Here is a 14,525-nt window from a genome sequence, read left to right on the forward strand (position 1 = left end):
CTGGTGTTTCCTGAGGCCACTGCTACCTCGTCTCCATCCCCATCATGGTCCAGGGACACGCTTTACAAGTGTAAACAGGAGCTTTCCTTCTTTGGGGAGGGAAATAAATCCAGGGTGCAAAACAACCCTGTGTGCATGATCTGTGGACAGGTGACTCAGGGACACAAAAAATACAAAAGGAAGAGCTTCTGTACTGTAAAAATGATGTCCACATCAAAGGGTCTCACAGGCATTTTATTTAAAAGTTTTGAGGAGTTTATGTTGGTTCAATGTCCGTTTTACCGCGGGTGTCAATACCGACACTCTGGCACAGCGCGGTACCTCCCGATGAGCAGGGGCTTGTCACCTGCTGTCTTTAGGAAGCGACTACTCGATGACAAACATGAAAAGTCACTACAGAGCAGTGAAATCGACTAGTTCATACAACCCCAAGTTTGTAGTGTTCGTATGTCCAATATTTTCATCAATCAGCAACTGAAGCGCTGCTACCTGCTGTTCTTTCAGTGGACTGTCAAATTCTGGAATCACAATCACAACGTCCGCAACTACTCCATATTCAGCTGCCACATCCCAGTCATTGTCCGGCTCTTGAATATCCTGATAATTGGACCAAACAAATTTAAACACCACAATTATTATCATTCCCTTATTGCATCACAGTTATTAGCCAATATTGACTTGTTTAAACCTCATGTGGATAACCAAACTTTTCAAGCTATTTTACCAGCTGATCCATTTAAGCAAATGAACTTTAACATTAATTCCAAATACTTTAATTTGTTTCACATTTGATGCTGTTCACTTAGGACTCATTCCTTTTTATTTTGAATGAATTAAAAAGAAATGCACCTCAACTTACTCTGGCTGCTGGGTCGGGTGACACATCATTCCTGTGTACCATAGCTGCTCAGGAGTTTGGTTTCCTTCTGTTCTAAGAGGATAGTTGTTCCAGCCTTGAAGAAAAGCTTGTAGGTCTGCCTTCAATTTAAGAAGAAACGTCATGTGAACAGCAAAATGATCTTCTGTAAAAGAGTTAGAAATTGATTGCTGCGCCTTTGTCACACATGTTGCATGTACCTCCACACCTGTGATAAGGGATACTCTGAGTATGCCCTAGTGGTGAGACGTGTAATATAATGGTGGCCTCAGAGGGGATGCTGAGTCAGGGTGAGGTGCGGACGAGGTGACCGTTGGCGGTTTCTGGTGTCGAGGTGGAGGCCTATTGTATCTGCTCCGTTTATTATTACGCTTTCTTTCTTTCTTTTTTCTTCCGCGTCTTTGACTGGCCTTTAGGGGGTCTTAGCATATCCAAAAAGTCACCAAATTCTGGCCCAATATAGAAAGTGCGTGAAATTTACGTATTTCACTGGCGATGTGAAAGTTCATAAAAAAATGGCTGAACAGCGCCCCCTAGAAAGTGAAAAATACCCCTCTCCATAAAGCTTAGTTTATTGTACAGTTATGAAATTTGGTACACTTGTAGAACTCAACAATACGCACAGAAAAGCCTCTTGCACCCGTGGTCAATATCAAACAGGAAGTCGGCCATTTTGGACTAAAGTGGCCATTTTGACCCTGTTTCGGCCATTTCTTGGGTCTATATTTGGTTGAACAGTTTGGTCATTTTTCGCACGATCGTCTCAAAAATAGTGTGCGATCGAACAGAAGTGATGGACGATTAAAATGAGACAATAAAATTGACTTTTCGTAAATACTGAAGGGGCGGGACCAGGCCTCAAAGTTCGAGCACTCGCCAAAAAAATTCAAATTGCTATAGATTCATAAATGAAAGAATTACAGTTAAAGAAATGTTCTATGGACAATCATCATCGCCCCCCGAAGACAAATGAATGGTCGATTGATGATGTCACATAAGCCCCGCCCCTTCAGGACTTAAAAGGTCAAGTTTTACTGAGAAATTTTCCAAAATTCGCCCTTTCCAATAATCACCCCAAATTTGTAGCGGGTAACTGAAGACAAGTTGGGGTTGCTTGGCGTCACTTTATGGGAGTTTTCTCCAGAAGGCGGGGCTGTGGCGGCGCGGCGAAGTCAGGCGTACCGCTTAGGCCTTACGTTTGCCTCCCATTTCGTCATTTCTAGAGATATCGCCACGAAACTTCTTGTGAGTGATCCTAGTCTGGCCCCCCAAAAAATCTGATGTGAAATTCTGGTGGGCGTGGTCTATTTTCTGAAATAGCGCCCTCTAGGACCATTAAAACTGACAGCCCCAAGCCATGCTTTGACTGAGGATTACGAAATTTGGTACACTAATGTGGTGTCTCAGGACCTACAAAAAAGTCTCTTGGAGCCAAGTGCAATGTCGCACAGGAAGTCGGCCATTTTGGTCCAAGTGCGCGATTTAGTGGTTTTCGCACACGTTGTTTGGAGAGTGATGCTCCGTCGCCCTTTTCACCAATCACCTTCACACTTCTGCTATATACTCTTAAGACATAGATGAAAAAATTCAACCGTCGGATTTTAAATAAGTATAAAGGTGTGGGCGTGGCTAAGCCTCAAACTCTGACCTGTCGCCACGCCACTCTTTTTTTCACAGCTCCCTATTGGACTCCTTTTATCCAATCACCACCAAACAGTGGCAAATAGCAGCAGACAAGTTGAGGTCACTTGGTCTATAGTACTGGCAGGTTTCGAATAAAGGCGGGGCTTTGGGAGCATGGCAAAATTCGCCATCACGACATGGAAATACGTTTGTCTCTCATTTCTTCAGTCATTGTGACATCGCCACACAAGTTCTGATGAGTGATCCTACTCTGACCCCTAATAGAATTGGACAGCTGAAGTTTGTGGGCGTGGCCTATTTTCCGAAACAGTGCCCCCTAGGACCATTAAAACAGTCAGCCCCAAGCCATGCTTTGACTGAGGTTCACAAAATTTGGCACACTAATGTAGTGTATCAGGACCTACAAAAAAGTCTCTTGGAGCCAAGCGCAATGTCGCACAGGAGGTCGGCCATTTTGGTCCAAGTACTCAATTTAGTGGTTTTCGCACACGTTATTAGGAGAATGATATCTCCTCGCCCTTTCCACCGATCACCTTCAAACTTCTGCTATATACTCTTAAGACATAGAGGAAAAAATTCAACCGTCGGATTTTAAATAAGTATAAAGGTGTGGGCGTGGCTAAGCCTCAAACTTTGACCAGTCGCCATTACCTTATTTGACTTAACAACTCCCATGTGCATGATCAGATCAATTTCATACTTTTGTCTGTGTGATCACTGACCACATCTGAAGACAGTGACAATGTGGACAGCTGACATCACCTAAGCCCCGCCCCCTGACTACAGGAAGTCTATTGTTTTATGGTGAACTGCCCATATTTGTCCCCTCTAATTTAGTCAAGATGACACTAAGGTCATGCACTGTCTTCATGATGCTGTAATGACCATTCAGATCTGATAGCTTTTCAGAAAGGGAGGGGCTTTGATGCCATGGCGAATTCTGTTCTGGTGGACGTTTCTGTTCCGCGGACGTGCCCTGGTGTCCCGGGCTGCCGGCCAGGAAGGGGCGCGGAGCTGGGTTTGGAGAGCGTCGGGGATGGAGCGGAGGGGGTACGGACGGAGGACGAGCAGCTTCACTGCGAGGGCCGAACGACGCTGCTTGCAGCTTTAATTAGGCCCGAGCAGCGAAAGCGCTGCGAAGGCCTCTTGTTTTTGCTCTGATTATTAGGCCCGAGCAGCGAAAGCGCTGCGAAGGCCTCTTGTTTTTGCTCTGATTAGGCCCGAGCAGCGAAAGCGCTGCGAAGGCCTCTTGTTTTTGCTCTGATTATTATTATTTTTTGTTATTCCGTGCCCCCTTTGAACAGCTTTTTGGGGACCTTAACATACCCCAAAACTCACAATATTTTGCACACTTGTCAGGCCTGGTGAAAAATTTGATATTTTAAAGGTCCCAAAAAAATCGCAAAGAAAATGGCTGAACAGCGCCCCCTACAAAGTGAAAAAAACCCCTCTCCATAAAGCTTAGTTTATCGTACAGTTATGAAATTTGGTACACTTGTAGTACTCAACAGTCCGCACAGAAAAGTCTCTTGCAACCATGGTCAATATCAAACAGGAAGTCGGCCATTTTGGGTTGAAATGGCGATTTTTTGCCGTTTTTGCCGTTTTTAGGGTCCGTTTCTGATTGGATTGCTCGATCATTTTTCGCACGATCGTCTCAAAAATTGTGTAAAATTGCTCAGAAGGGATGGGCGAACAAAATGAGATAAGGATTCTGAGTTTTCGTATATGTTGAAGGGGCGGAGCCAGGCCTCGAAGTTTGACTACTCGCCAAAAATATTTAAATTGCTATAACTTCATAACTGAATGGAATAGAGTTACCAAACTTTCTGTGGTCATTCGTCATCCACCCACAAAGTAAATTGAAAGGTCGGATGATGACATCACACAAGCCCCGCCCCCTCAGGACCAAAAAGATCAAGTTTTACTGTGAAAGGTCCCAAATTGCCCCATTTCACTTAATCACCACAAATTTGTAGCTGGTAACTCAAGACAAGTGGGGGTTGCTTGGCGTCACTTTATGGGAGTTTTCGGCAGAGGGCGGGGCTGTGGTGGCGCGGCGAATTCAGGCGTACCGCCTTGGCCTTACGTTTGCCTCCCATTTCGTCATTTCCAAAGATATCGTCACGAAACTTCTTGTGAGTGATCCTAGTCCGGCCCCCCAAAAGATCTGATGTGAACATCTGGTGGGCGTGGCCTATTTTCTGAAATAGCGCCCCCTAGGACCATTAAAACTATTAGCCCCAAGCCATGCTTTGACTGAGGATTACGAAATTTGGTACACTAATGTGGTGTCTCAGGACCTACAAAAAAGTCTCTTGGAGTCAAGTTCAAAGTCGCACAGGAAGTCGGCCATTTTGGATCAAGTACGCGATTTAGTGGTTTTCGCACACGTTGTTTGGAGAGTGATGCTCCGTCGCCCTTTTCACCAATCTCCTTCAAACTTCTGCTATATACCCTTAAGACATAGGGGAAAAAATTCAACCGTCGGATTTTTCAAAAGTTGAAAGGTGTGGGCGTGGCTAAGCCTCAAACTTTGACCTGTCGCCACGCTACTCTTTTTTTCACAGCTCCCTACTGGACTCCTTTTACCCAATCACCAGGATTCTGTGGCAAACAGCAGTAGACAAGTTGAGGTTACTTGGTCTCCAGTACTGGCAGGTTTTGAAAAAAGGCGGGGCTTTGGGACCATGGCGAAAATCGCCATCACGCCATGGAAATACGTTTGTCTCTCATTTCTTCAGTTATCGTGATATTGCTACGAAACTTCTGGTGAGTGATCCTAGTCTGAGCTCCAAGAGAAATAGACAGCTGAATTTTGTGGGCGTGGCCTATGTTTTGAAATAGCGCCCCCTAGGACCATTTAAACTATTAGCCCCAAGCCATGCTTTGACTGAGGATTACGAAATTTGGTACACTAATGTGGTGTCTCAGGACCTACAAAAAAGTCTCTTGGAGTCAAGTTCAAAGTCGCACAGGAAGTCGGCCATTTTGGATCAAGTACGCGATTTAGTGGTTTTCGCACACGTTGTTTGGAGAGTGATGCTCCGTCGCCCTTTTCACCAATCTCCTTCAAACTTCTGCTATATACCCTTAAGACATAGGGGAAAAAATTTAACCGTCGGATTTTTCAAAAGTTGAAAGGTGTGGGCGTGGCTAAGCCTCAAACTTTGACCTGTCGCCACGCTACTCTTTTTTTCACAGCTCCCTACTGGACTCCTTTTACCCAATCACCAGGATTCTGTGGCAAACAGCAGTAGACAAGTTGAGGTTACTTGGTCTCCAGTACTGGCAGGTTTTGAAAAAAGGCGGGGCTTTGGGACCATGGCGAAAATCGCCATCACGCCATGGAAATACGTTTGTCTCATTTCTTCAGTTATCGTGATATTGCTACGAAACTTCTGGTGAGTGATCCTAGTCTGAGCTCCAAGAGAAATAGACAGCTGAAGTTTGTGGGCGTGGCCTATATTCTTAAATAGCGCCCCCTAGAGCCATTAAAACTTTCAGCCCCAAGCCATGCTTTGACTGAGGATTACGAAATTTGGTACACTAATGTGGGGTCTCAGGACCTACAAAAAAGTCTCTTGGAGCCAAGCGTAAAGTCGCACAGGAAGTCGGCCATTTTGGTGCAAGTACGTGATTTAGTGGTTTTCGCACACATTGTTTGGAGAGTGATGCTCCGTCGCCCTTTTCACCAATCACCTTCAAACTTCTGCAATACACTCTTAAGACATAGGGGAAAAAATTCAACCGTCGGATTTTTCAAAAGTTGAAAGGTGTGGGCGTGGCTAAGCCTCAAACGTTGACCTTTCGCCATTACTTTACTTGACTTAATAACTCCCATGTGCATGATCAGATCTTTTTCGAACTTTGTCTGTGTGATCATTGACCATATCTGTAAACAATGACAATGTGGACAGCTGACATCACCTAAGCCCCGCCCCCTGACTACAGGAATTTATTTTTTATGCTGAAATGCCCATATTTGTCCCCTCTAATTTAGTCAACATGACCCTAAGGTCATGCACTGTCTTCATGATGCTGTAATGACCATTCAGATCTGATAGCTTTCCAGAAAGGGAGGGGCTTTGATGCCATGGCGAATTCTGGCGTAACGCCGTAATCTTAATATTCAATTTAATGGTGAGCTCAGAGGGGATGCTGAGTCAGGGTGAGGTGCAGACTAGGAGGCCATTCGCGGTTTCTGGTGTCGGGGTGGTTGACGTTTCTGTTCTGTCAGACGTGCACTGGTGCGACGGCAGACCGGAGCGGCGCGGAGCTGCGAGGGCCGAACGACGCTGCTTGCAGCTTTAATTATTATTATTTTTTGTTATTCCGTGCCCCCTTTGAACAGCTTTTTGGGGACCTTAACATACCCCAAAACTCACAATATTTTGCACACTTGTCAGGCCTGGTGAAAATTTTGATATTTTAAAGGTCCCAAAAAAATCGCAAAGAAAATGGCTGAACAGCGCCCCCTACAAAGTGAAAAAAACCCCTCTCCATAAAGCTTAGTTTATCGTACAGTTATGAAATTTGGTACACTTGTAGTACTCAACAGTCCGCACAGAAAAGTCTCTTGCAACCATGGTCAATATCAAACAGGAAGTCGGCCATTTTGGGTTGAAATGGCGATTTTTTGCCGTTTTTGCCGTTTTTAGGGTCCGTTTCTGATTGGATTGCTCGATCATTTTTCGCACGATCGTCTCAAAAATTGTGTAAAATTGCTCAGAAGGGATGGGCGAACAAAATGAGATAAGGATTCTGAGTTTTCGTATATGTTGAAGGGGCGGAGCCAGGCCTCGAAGTTTGACTACTCGCCAAAAATATTTAAATTGCTATAACTTCATAACTGAATGGAATAGAGTTACCAAACTTTCTGTGGTCATTCGTCATCCACCCACAAAGTAAATTGAAAGGTCGGATGATGACATCACACAAGCCCCGCCCCCTCAGGACCAAAAAGATCAAGTTTTACTGTGAAAGGTCCCAAATTGCCCCATTTCACTTAATCACCACAAATTTGTAGCTGGTAACTCAAGACAAGTGGGGGTTGCTTGGCGTCACTTTATGGGAGTTTTCGGCAGAGGGCGGGGCTGTGGTGGCGCGGCGAATTCAGGCGTACCGCCTTGGCCTTACGTTTGCCTCCCATTTCGTCATTTCCAAAGATATCGTCACGAAACTTCTTGTGAGTGATCCTAGTCCGGCCCCCCAAAAGATCTGATGTGAACATCTGGTGGGCGTGGCCTATTTTCTGAAATAGCGCCCCCTAGGACCATTAAAACTATTAGCCCCAAGCCATGCTTTGACTGAGGATTACGAAATTTGGTACACTAATGTGGTGTCTCAGGACCTACAAAAAAGTCTCTTGGAGTCAAGTTCAAAGTCGCACAGGAAGTCGGCCATTTTGGATCAAGTACGCGATTTAGTGGTTTTCGCACACGTTGTTTGGAGAGTGATGCTCCGTCGCCCTTTTCACCAATCTCCTTCAAACTTCTGCTATATACCCTTAAGACATAGGGGAAAAAATTCAACCGTCGGATTTTTCAAAAGTTGAAAGGTGTGGGCGTGGCTAAGCCTCAAACTTTGACCTGTCGCCACGCTACTCTTTTTTTCACAGCTCCCTACTGGACTCCTTTTACCCAATCACCAGGATTCTGTGGCAAACAGCAGTAGACAAGTTGAGGTTACTTGGTCTCCAGTACTGGCAGGTTTTGAAAAAAGGCGGGGCTTTGGGACCATGGCGAAAATCGCCATCACGCCATGGAAATACGTTTGTCTCTCATTTCTTCAGTTATCGTGATATTGCTACGAAACTTCTGGTGAGTGATCCTAGTCTGAGCTCCAAGAGAAATAGACAGCTGAATTTTGTGGGCGTGGCCTATGTTTTGAAATAGCGCCCCCTAGGACCATTTAAACTATTAGCCCCAAGCCATGCTTTGACTGAGGATTACGAAATTTGGTACACTAATGTGGTGTCTCAGGACCTACAAAAAAGTCTCTTGGAGTCAAGTTCAAAGTCGCACAGGAAGTCGGCCATTTTGGATCAAGTACGCGATTTAGTGGTTTTCGCACACGTTGTTTGGAGAGTGATGCTCCGTCGCCCTTTTCACCAATCTCCTTCAAACTTCTGCTATATACCCTTAAGACATAGGGGAAAAATTTAACCGTCGGATTTTTCAAAAGTTGAAAGGTGTGGGCGTGGCTAAGCCTCAAACTTTGACCTGTCGCCACGCTACTCTTTTTTTCACAGCTCCCTACTGGACTCCTTTTACCCAATCACCAGGATTCTGTGGCAAACAGCAGTAGACAAGTTGAGGTTACTTGGTCTCCAGTACTGGCAGGTTTTGAAAAAAGGCGGGGCTTTGGGACCATGGCGAAAATCGCCATCACGCCATGGAAATACGTTTGTCTCATTTCTTCAGTTATCGTGATATTGCTACGAAACTTCTGGTGAGTGATCCTAGTCTGAGCTCCAAGAGAAATAGACAGCTGAAGTTTGTGGGCGTGGCCTATATTCTTAAATAGCGCCCCCTAGAGCCATTAAAACTTTCAGCCCCAAGCCATGCTTTGACTGAGGATTACGAAATTTGGTACACTAATGTGGGGTCTCAGGACCTACAAAAAAGTCTCTTGGAGCCAAGCGTAAAGTCGCACAGGAAGTCGGCCATTTTGGTGCAAGTACGTGATTTAGTGGTTTTCGCACACATTGTTTGGAGAGTGATGCTCCGTCGCCCTTTTCACCAATCACCTTCAAACTTCTGCAATACACTCTTAAGACATAGGGGAAAAAATTCAACCGTCGGATTTTTCAAAAGTTGAAAGGTGTGGGCGTGGCTAAGCCTCAAACGTTGACCTTTCGCCATTACTTTACTTGACTTAATAACTCCCATGTGCATGATCAGATCTTTTTCGAACTTTGTCTGTGTGATCATTGACCATATCTGTAAACAATGACAATGTGGACAGCTGACATCACCTAAGCCCCGCCCCCTGACTACAGGAATTTATTTTTTATGCTGAAATGCCCATATTTGTCCCCTCTAATTTAGTCAACATGACCCTAAGGTCATGCACTGTCTTCATGATGCTGTAATGACCATTCAGATCTGATAGCTTTCCAGAAAGGGAGGGGCTTTGATGCCATGGCGAATTCTGGCGTAACGCCGTAATCTTAATATTCAATTTAATGGTGAGCTCAGAGGGGATGCTGAGTCAGGGTGAGGTGCAGACTAGGAGGCCATTCGCGGTTTCTGGTGTCGGGGTGGTTGACGTTTCTGTTCTGTCAGACGTGCACTGGTGCGACGGCAGACCGGAGCGGCGCGGAGCTGCGAGGGCCGAACGACGCTGCTTGCAGCTTTAATTAGGCCCGAGCAGCGAAAGCGCTGCGAAGGCCTCTTGTTTTTGCTCTGATTATTATTATTTTTTGTTATTCCGTGCCCCCTTTGAACAGCTTTTTGGGGACCTTAACATACCCCAAAACTCACAATATTTTGCACACTTGTCAGGCCTGGTGAAAAATTTGATATTTTAAAGGTCCCAAAAAAATCGCAAAGAAAATGGCTGAACAGCGCCCCCTACAAAGTGAAAAAAACCCCTCTCCATAAAGCTTAGTTTATCGTACAGTTATGAAATTTGGTACACTTGTAGTACTCAACAGTCCGCACAGAAAAGTCTCTTGCAACCATGGTCAATATCAAACAGGAAGTCGGCCATTTTGGGTTGAAATGGCGATTTTTTGCCGTTTTTGCCGTTTTTAGGGTCCGTTTCTGATTGGATTGCTCGATCATTTTTCGCACGATCGTCTCAAAAATTGTGTAAAATTGCTCAGAAGGGATGGGCGAACAAAATGAGATAAGGATTCTGAGTTTTCGTATATGTTGAAGGGGCGGAGCCAGGCCTCGAAGTTTGACTACTCGCCAAAAATATTTAAATTGCTATAACTTCATAACTGAATGGAATAGAGTTACCAAACTTTCTGTGGTCATTCGTCATCCACCCACAAAGTAAATTGAAAGGTCGGATGATGACATCACACAAGCCCCGCCCCCTCAGGACCAAAAAGATCAAGTTTTACTGTGAAAGGTCCCAAATTGCCCCATTTCACTTAATCACCACAAATTTGTAGCTGGTAACTCAAGACAAGTGGGGGTTGCTTGGCGTCACTTTATGGGAGTTTTCGGCAGAGGGCGGGGCTGTGGTGGCGCGGCGAATTCAGGCGTACCGCCTTGGCCTTACGTTTGCCTCCCATTTCGTCATTTCCAAAGATATCGTCACGAAACTTCTTGTGAGTGATCCTAGTCCGGCCCCCCAAAAGATCTGATGTGAACATCTGGTGGGCGTGGCCTATTTTCTGAAATAGCGCCCCCTAGGACCATTAAAACTATTAGCCCCAAGCCATGCTTTGACTGAGGATTACGAAATTTGGTACACTAATGTGGTGTCTCAGGACCTACAAAAAAGTCTCTTGGAGTCAAGTTCAAAGTCGCACAGGAAGTCGGCCATTTTGGATCAAGTACGCGATTTAGTGGTTTTCGCACACGTTGTTTGGAGAGTGATGCTCCGTCGCCCTTTTCACCAATCTCCTTCAAACTTCTGCTATATACCCTTAAGACATAGGGGAAAAAATTCAACCGTCGGATTTTTCAAAAGTTGAAAGGTGTGGGCGTGGCTAAGCCTCAAACTTTGACCTGTCGCCACGCTACTCTTTTTTTCACAGCTCCCTACTGGACTCCTTTTACCCAATCACCAGGATTCTGTGGCAAACAGCAGTAGACAAGTTGAGGTTACTTGGTCTCCAGTACTGGCAGGTTTTGAAAAAAGGCGGGGCTTTGGGACCATGGCGAAAATCGCCATCACGCCATGGAAATACGTTTGTCTCTCATTTCTTCAGTTATCGTGATATTGCTACGAAACTTCTGGTGAGTGATCCTAGTCTGAGCTCCAAGAGAAATAGACAGCTGAATTTTGTGGGCGTGGCCTATGTTTTGAAATAGCGCCCCCTAGGACCATTTAAACTATTAGCCCCAAGCCATGCTTTGACTGAGGATTACGAAATTTGGTACACTAATGTGGTGTCTCAGGACCTACAAAAAAGTCTCTTGGAGTCAAGTTCAAAGTCGCACAGGAAGTCGGCCATTTTGGATCAAGTACGCGATTTAGTGGTTTTCGCACACGTTGTTTGGAGAGTGATGCTCCGTCGCCCTTTTCACCAATCTCCTTCAAACTTCTGCTATATACCCTTAAGACATAGGGGAAAAAATTTAACCGTCGGATTTTTCAAAAGTTGAAAGGTGTGGGCGTGGCTAAGCCTCAAACTTTGACCTGTCGCCACGCTACTCTTTTTTTCACAGCTCCCTACTGGACTCCTTTTACCCAATCACCAGGATTCTGTGGCAAACAGCAGTAGACAAGTTGAGGTTACTTGGTCTCCAGTACTGGCAGGTTTTGAAAAAAGGCGGGGCTTTGGGACCATGGCGAAAATCGCCATCACGCCATGGAAATACGTTTGTCTCATTTCTTCAGTTATCGTGATATTGCTACGAAACTTCTGGTGAGTGATCCTAGTCTGAGCTCCAAGAGAAATAGACAGCTGAAGTTTGTGGGCGTGGCCTATATTCTTAAATAGCGCCCCCTAGAGCCATTAAAACTTTCAGCCCCAAGCCATGCTTTGACTGAGGATTACGAAATTTGGTACACTAATGTGGGGTCTCAGGACCTACAAAAAAGTCTCTTGGAGCCAAGCGTAAAGTCGCACAGGAAGTCGGCCATTTTGGTGCAAGTACGTGATTTAGTGGTTTTCGCACACATTGTTTGGAGAGTGATGCTCCGTCGCCCTTTTCACCAATCACCTTCAAACTTCTGCAATACACTCTTAAGACATAGGGGAAAAAATTCAACCGTCGGATTTTTCAAAAGTTGAAAGGTGTGGGCGTGGCTAAGCCTCAAACGTTGACCTTTCGCCATTACTTTACTTGACTTAATAACTCCCATGTGCATGATCAGATCTTTTTCGAACTTTGTCTGTGTGATCATTGACCATATCTGTAAACAATGACAATGTGGACAGCTGACATCACCTAAGCCCCGCCCCCTGACTACAGGAATTTATTTTTTATGCTGAAATGCCCATATTTGTCCCCTCTAATTTAGTCAACATGACCCTAAGGTCATGCACTGTCTTCATGATGCTGTAATGACCATTCAGATCTGATAGCTTTCCAGAAAGGGAGGGGCTTTGATGCCATGGCGAATTCTGGCGTAACGCCGTAATCTTAATATTCAATTTAATGGTGAGCTCAGAGGGGATGCTGAGTCAGGGTGAGGTGCAGACTAGGAGGCCATTCGCGGTTTCTGGTGTCGGGGTGGTTGACGTTTCTGTTCTGTCAGACGTGCACTGGTGCCCCGGGCTGCCGTCCAGACCGGAGCGGCGCGGAGCTGCGAGGGCCGAACGACGCTGCTTGCAGCTTTAATTAGGCCCGAGCAGCGAAAGCGCTGCGAAGGCCTCTTGTTTTTGCTCTGATTATTATTATTTTTTGTTATTCCGTGCCCCCTTTGAACAGCTTTTTGGGGACCTTAACATACCCCAAAACTCACAATATTTTGCACACTTGTCAGGCCTGGTGAAAAATTTGATATTTTAAAGGTCCCAAAAAAATCGCAAAGAAAATGGCTGAACAGCGCCCCCTACAAAGTGAAAAAAAACCCTCTCCATAAAGCTTAGTTTATCGTACAGTTATGAAATTTGGTACACTTGTAGTACTCAACAGTCCGCACAGAAAAGTCTCTTGCAACCATGGTCAATATCAAACAGGAAGTCGGCCATTTTGGGTTGAAATGGCGATTTTTTGCCGTTTTTGCCGTTTTTAGGGTCCGTCTCTGATTGGATTGCTCGATCATTTTTCGCACGATCGTCTCAAAAATTGTGTAAAATTGCTCAGAAGGGATGGGCGAACAAAATGAGATAAGGATTCTGAGTTTTCGTATATGTTGAAGGGGCGGAGCCAGGCCTCAAAGTTTGACTACTCGCCAAAAAAATTTAAATTGCTATAACTTCATAATTGAATGGAATAGCGTTACCAAACTTTCTGTGGTCATTTGTCATCGACCCACAAAGTAAATTGAATGGTCGGTTGATGACATCACACAAGCCCCGCCCCCTCAGGACCAAAAAGGTCAAGTTTTACTGTGAAAGGTCCCAAATTGCCCCATTTCACTTAATCACCACAAATTTGGAGCTGGTAACTCAAGGCAAGTGGGGGTTGCTTGGCGTCACTTTATGGGAGTTTTCGGCAGAGGGCGGGGCTGTGGCGGCGCGGCGAAGTAAGGCGTACCGCCGTGGCCTTACGTTTGCCTCCCATTTCTTTATTTCTAAAGATGTCGTCACGAAACTTCTTGTGAGTGATCCTAGTCTGGCCCCCCAAAAAATCTGACGTGAAAATCCGGTGGGCGTGGCCAATTTTCTGAAATAGCGCCCCCTAGGACCATTAAAACTGTCAGCCCCAAGCCATGCTTTGACTGAGGATTACGAAATTTGGTACACTAATGTGGTGTCTCAGGACCTACAAAAAAGTCTCTTGGAGCCAAGTGCAAAGTCGCACAGGAAGTCGGCCATTTTGGTCCAAGTGCGCGATTTAGTTGTTTTCGCACACGTTGTTTGGAGAGTGATGCTCCGTCGCCCTTTTCACCAATCTCCTTCAAACTTCTGCTATATACTCTTAAGACATAGGGGAAAAAATTCAACCGTCGGATTTTTCAAAAGTTGAAAGGTGTGGGCGTGGCTAAGCCTCAAACTTTGAACTGTCGCCACGCCACTCTTTTTTTCACAGCTCCCTACTGGACTCCTTTTACCCAAACACCAGGATTCTGTGGCAAACAGCAGTAGACAACTTGAGGTTACTTGGTCTCCAGTACTGGCAGGTTTTGAAAAAAGGCGGGGCTTTGGGAGCATGGCGAAAATCACCATCACGCCATGGAAATACGTTTGCCTCTCATTCCTTAAGTT

The 14,525-nt window shown here is 45.3% G+C and overlaps 1 protein-coding gene across 1 annotated transcript in view; it reads left to right on the forward strand.

Moving 5' to 3' along the window:
* pcbd1 (pterin-4 alpha-carbinolamine dehydratase/dimerization cofactor of hepatocyte nuclear factor 1 alpha) overlaps positions 1-14,525 on the forward strand; it is a 94,352-nt gene that overhangs the window by 444 nt on the left and 79,383 nt on the right. The window lies entirely within an intron of this gene.

Source organism: Nothobranchius furzeri, chromosome 12 (genome assembly GCF_043380555.1).
Source record: "Nothobranchius furzeri strain GRZ-AD chromosome 12, NfurGRZ-RIMD1, whole genome shotgun sequence".
Lineage (NCBI taxonomy): Eukaryota > Metazoa > Chordata > Actinopteri > Cyprinodontiformes > Nothobranchiidae > Nothobranchius > Nothobranchius furzeri.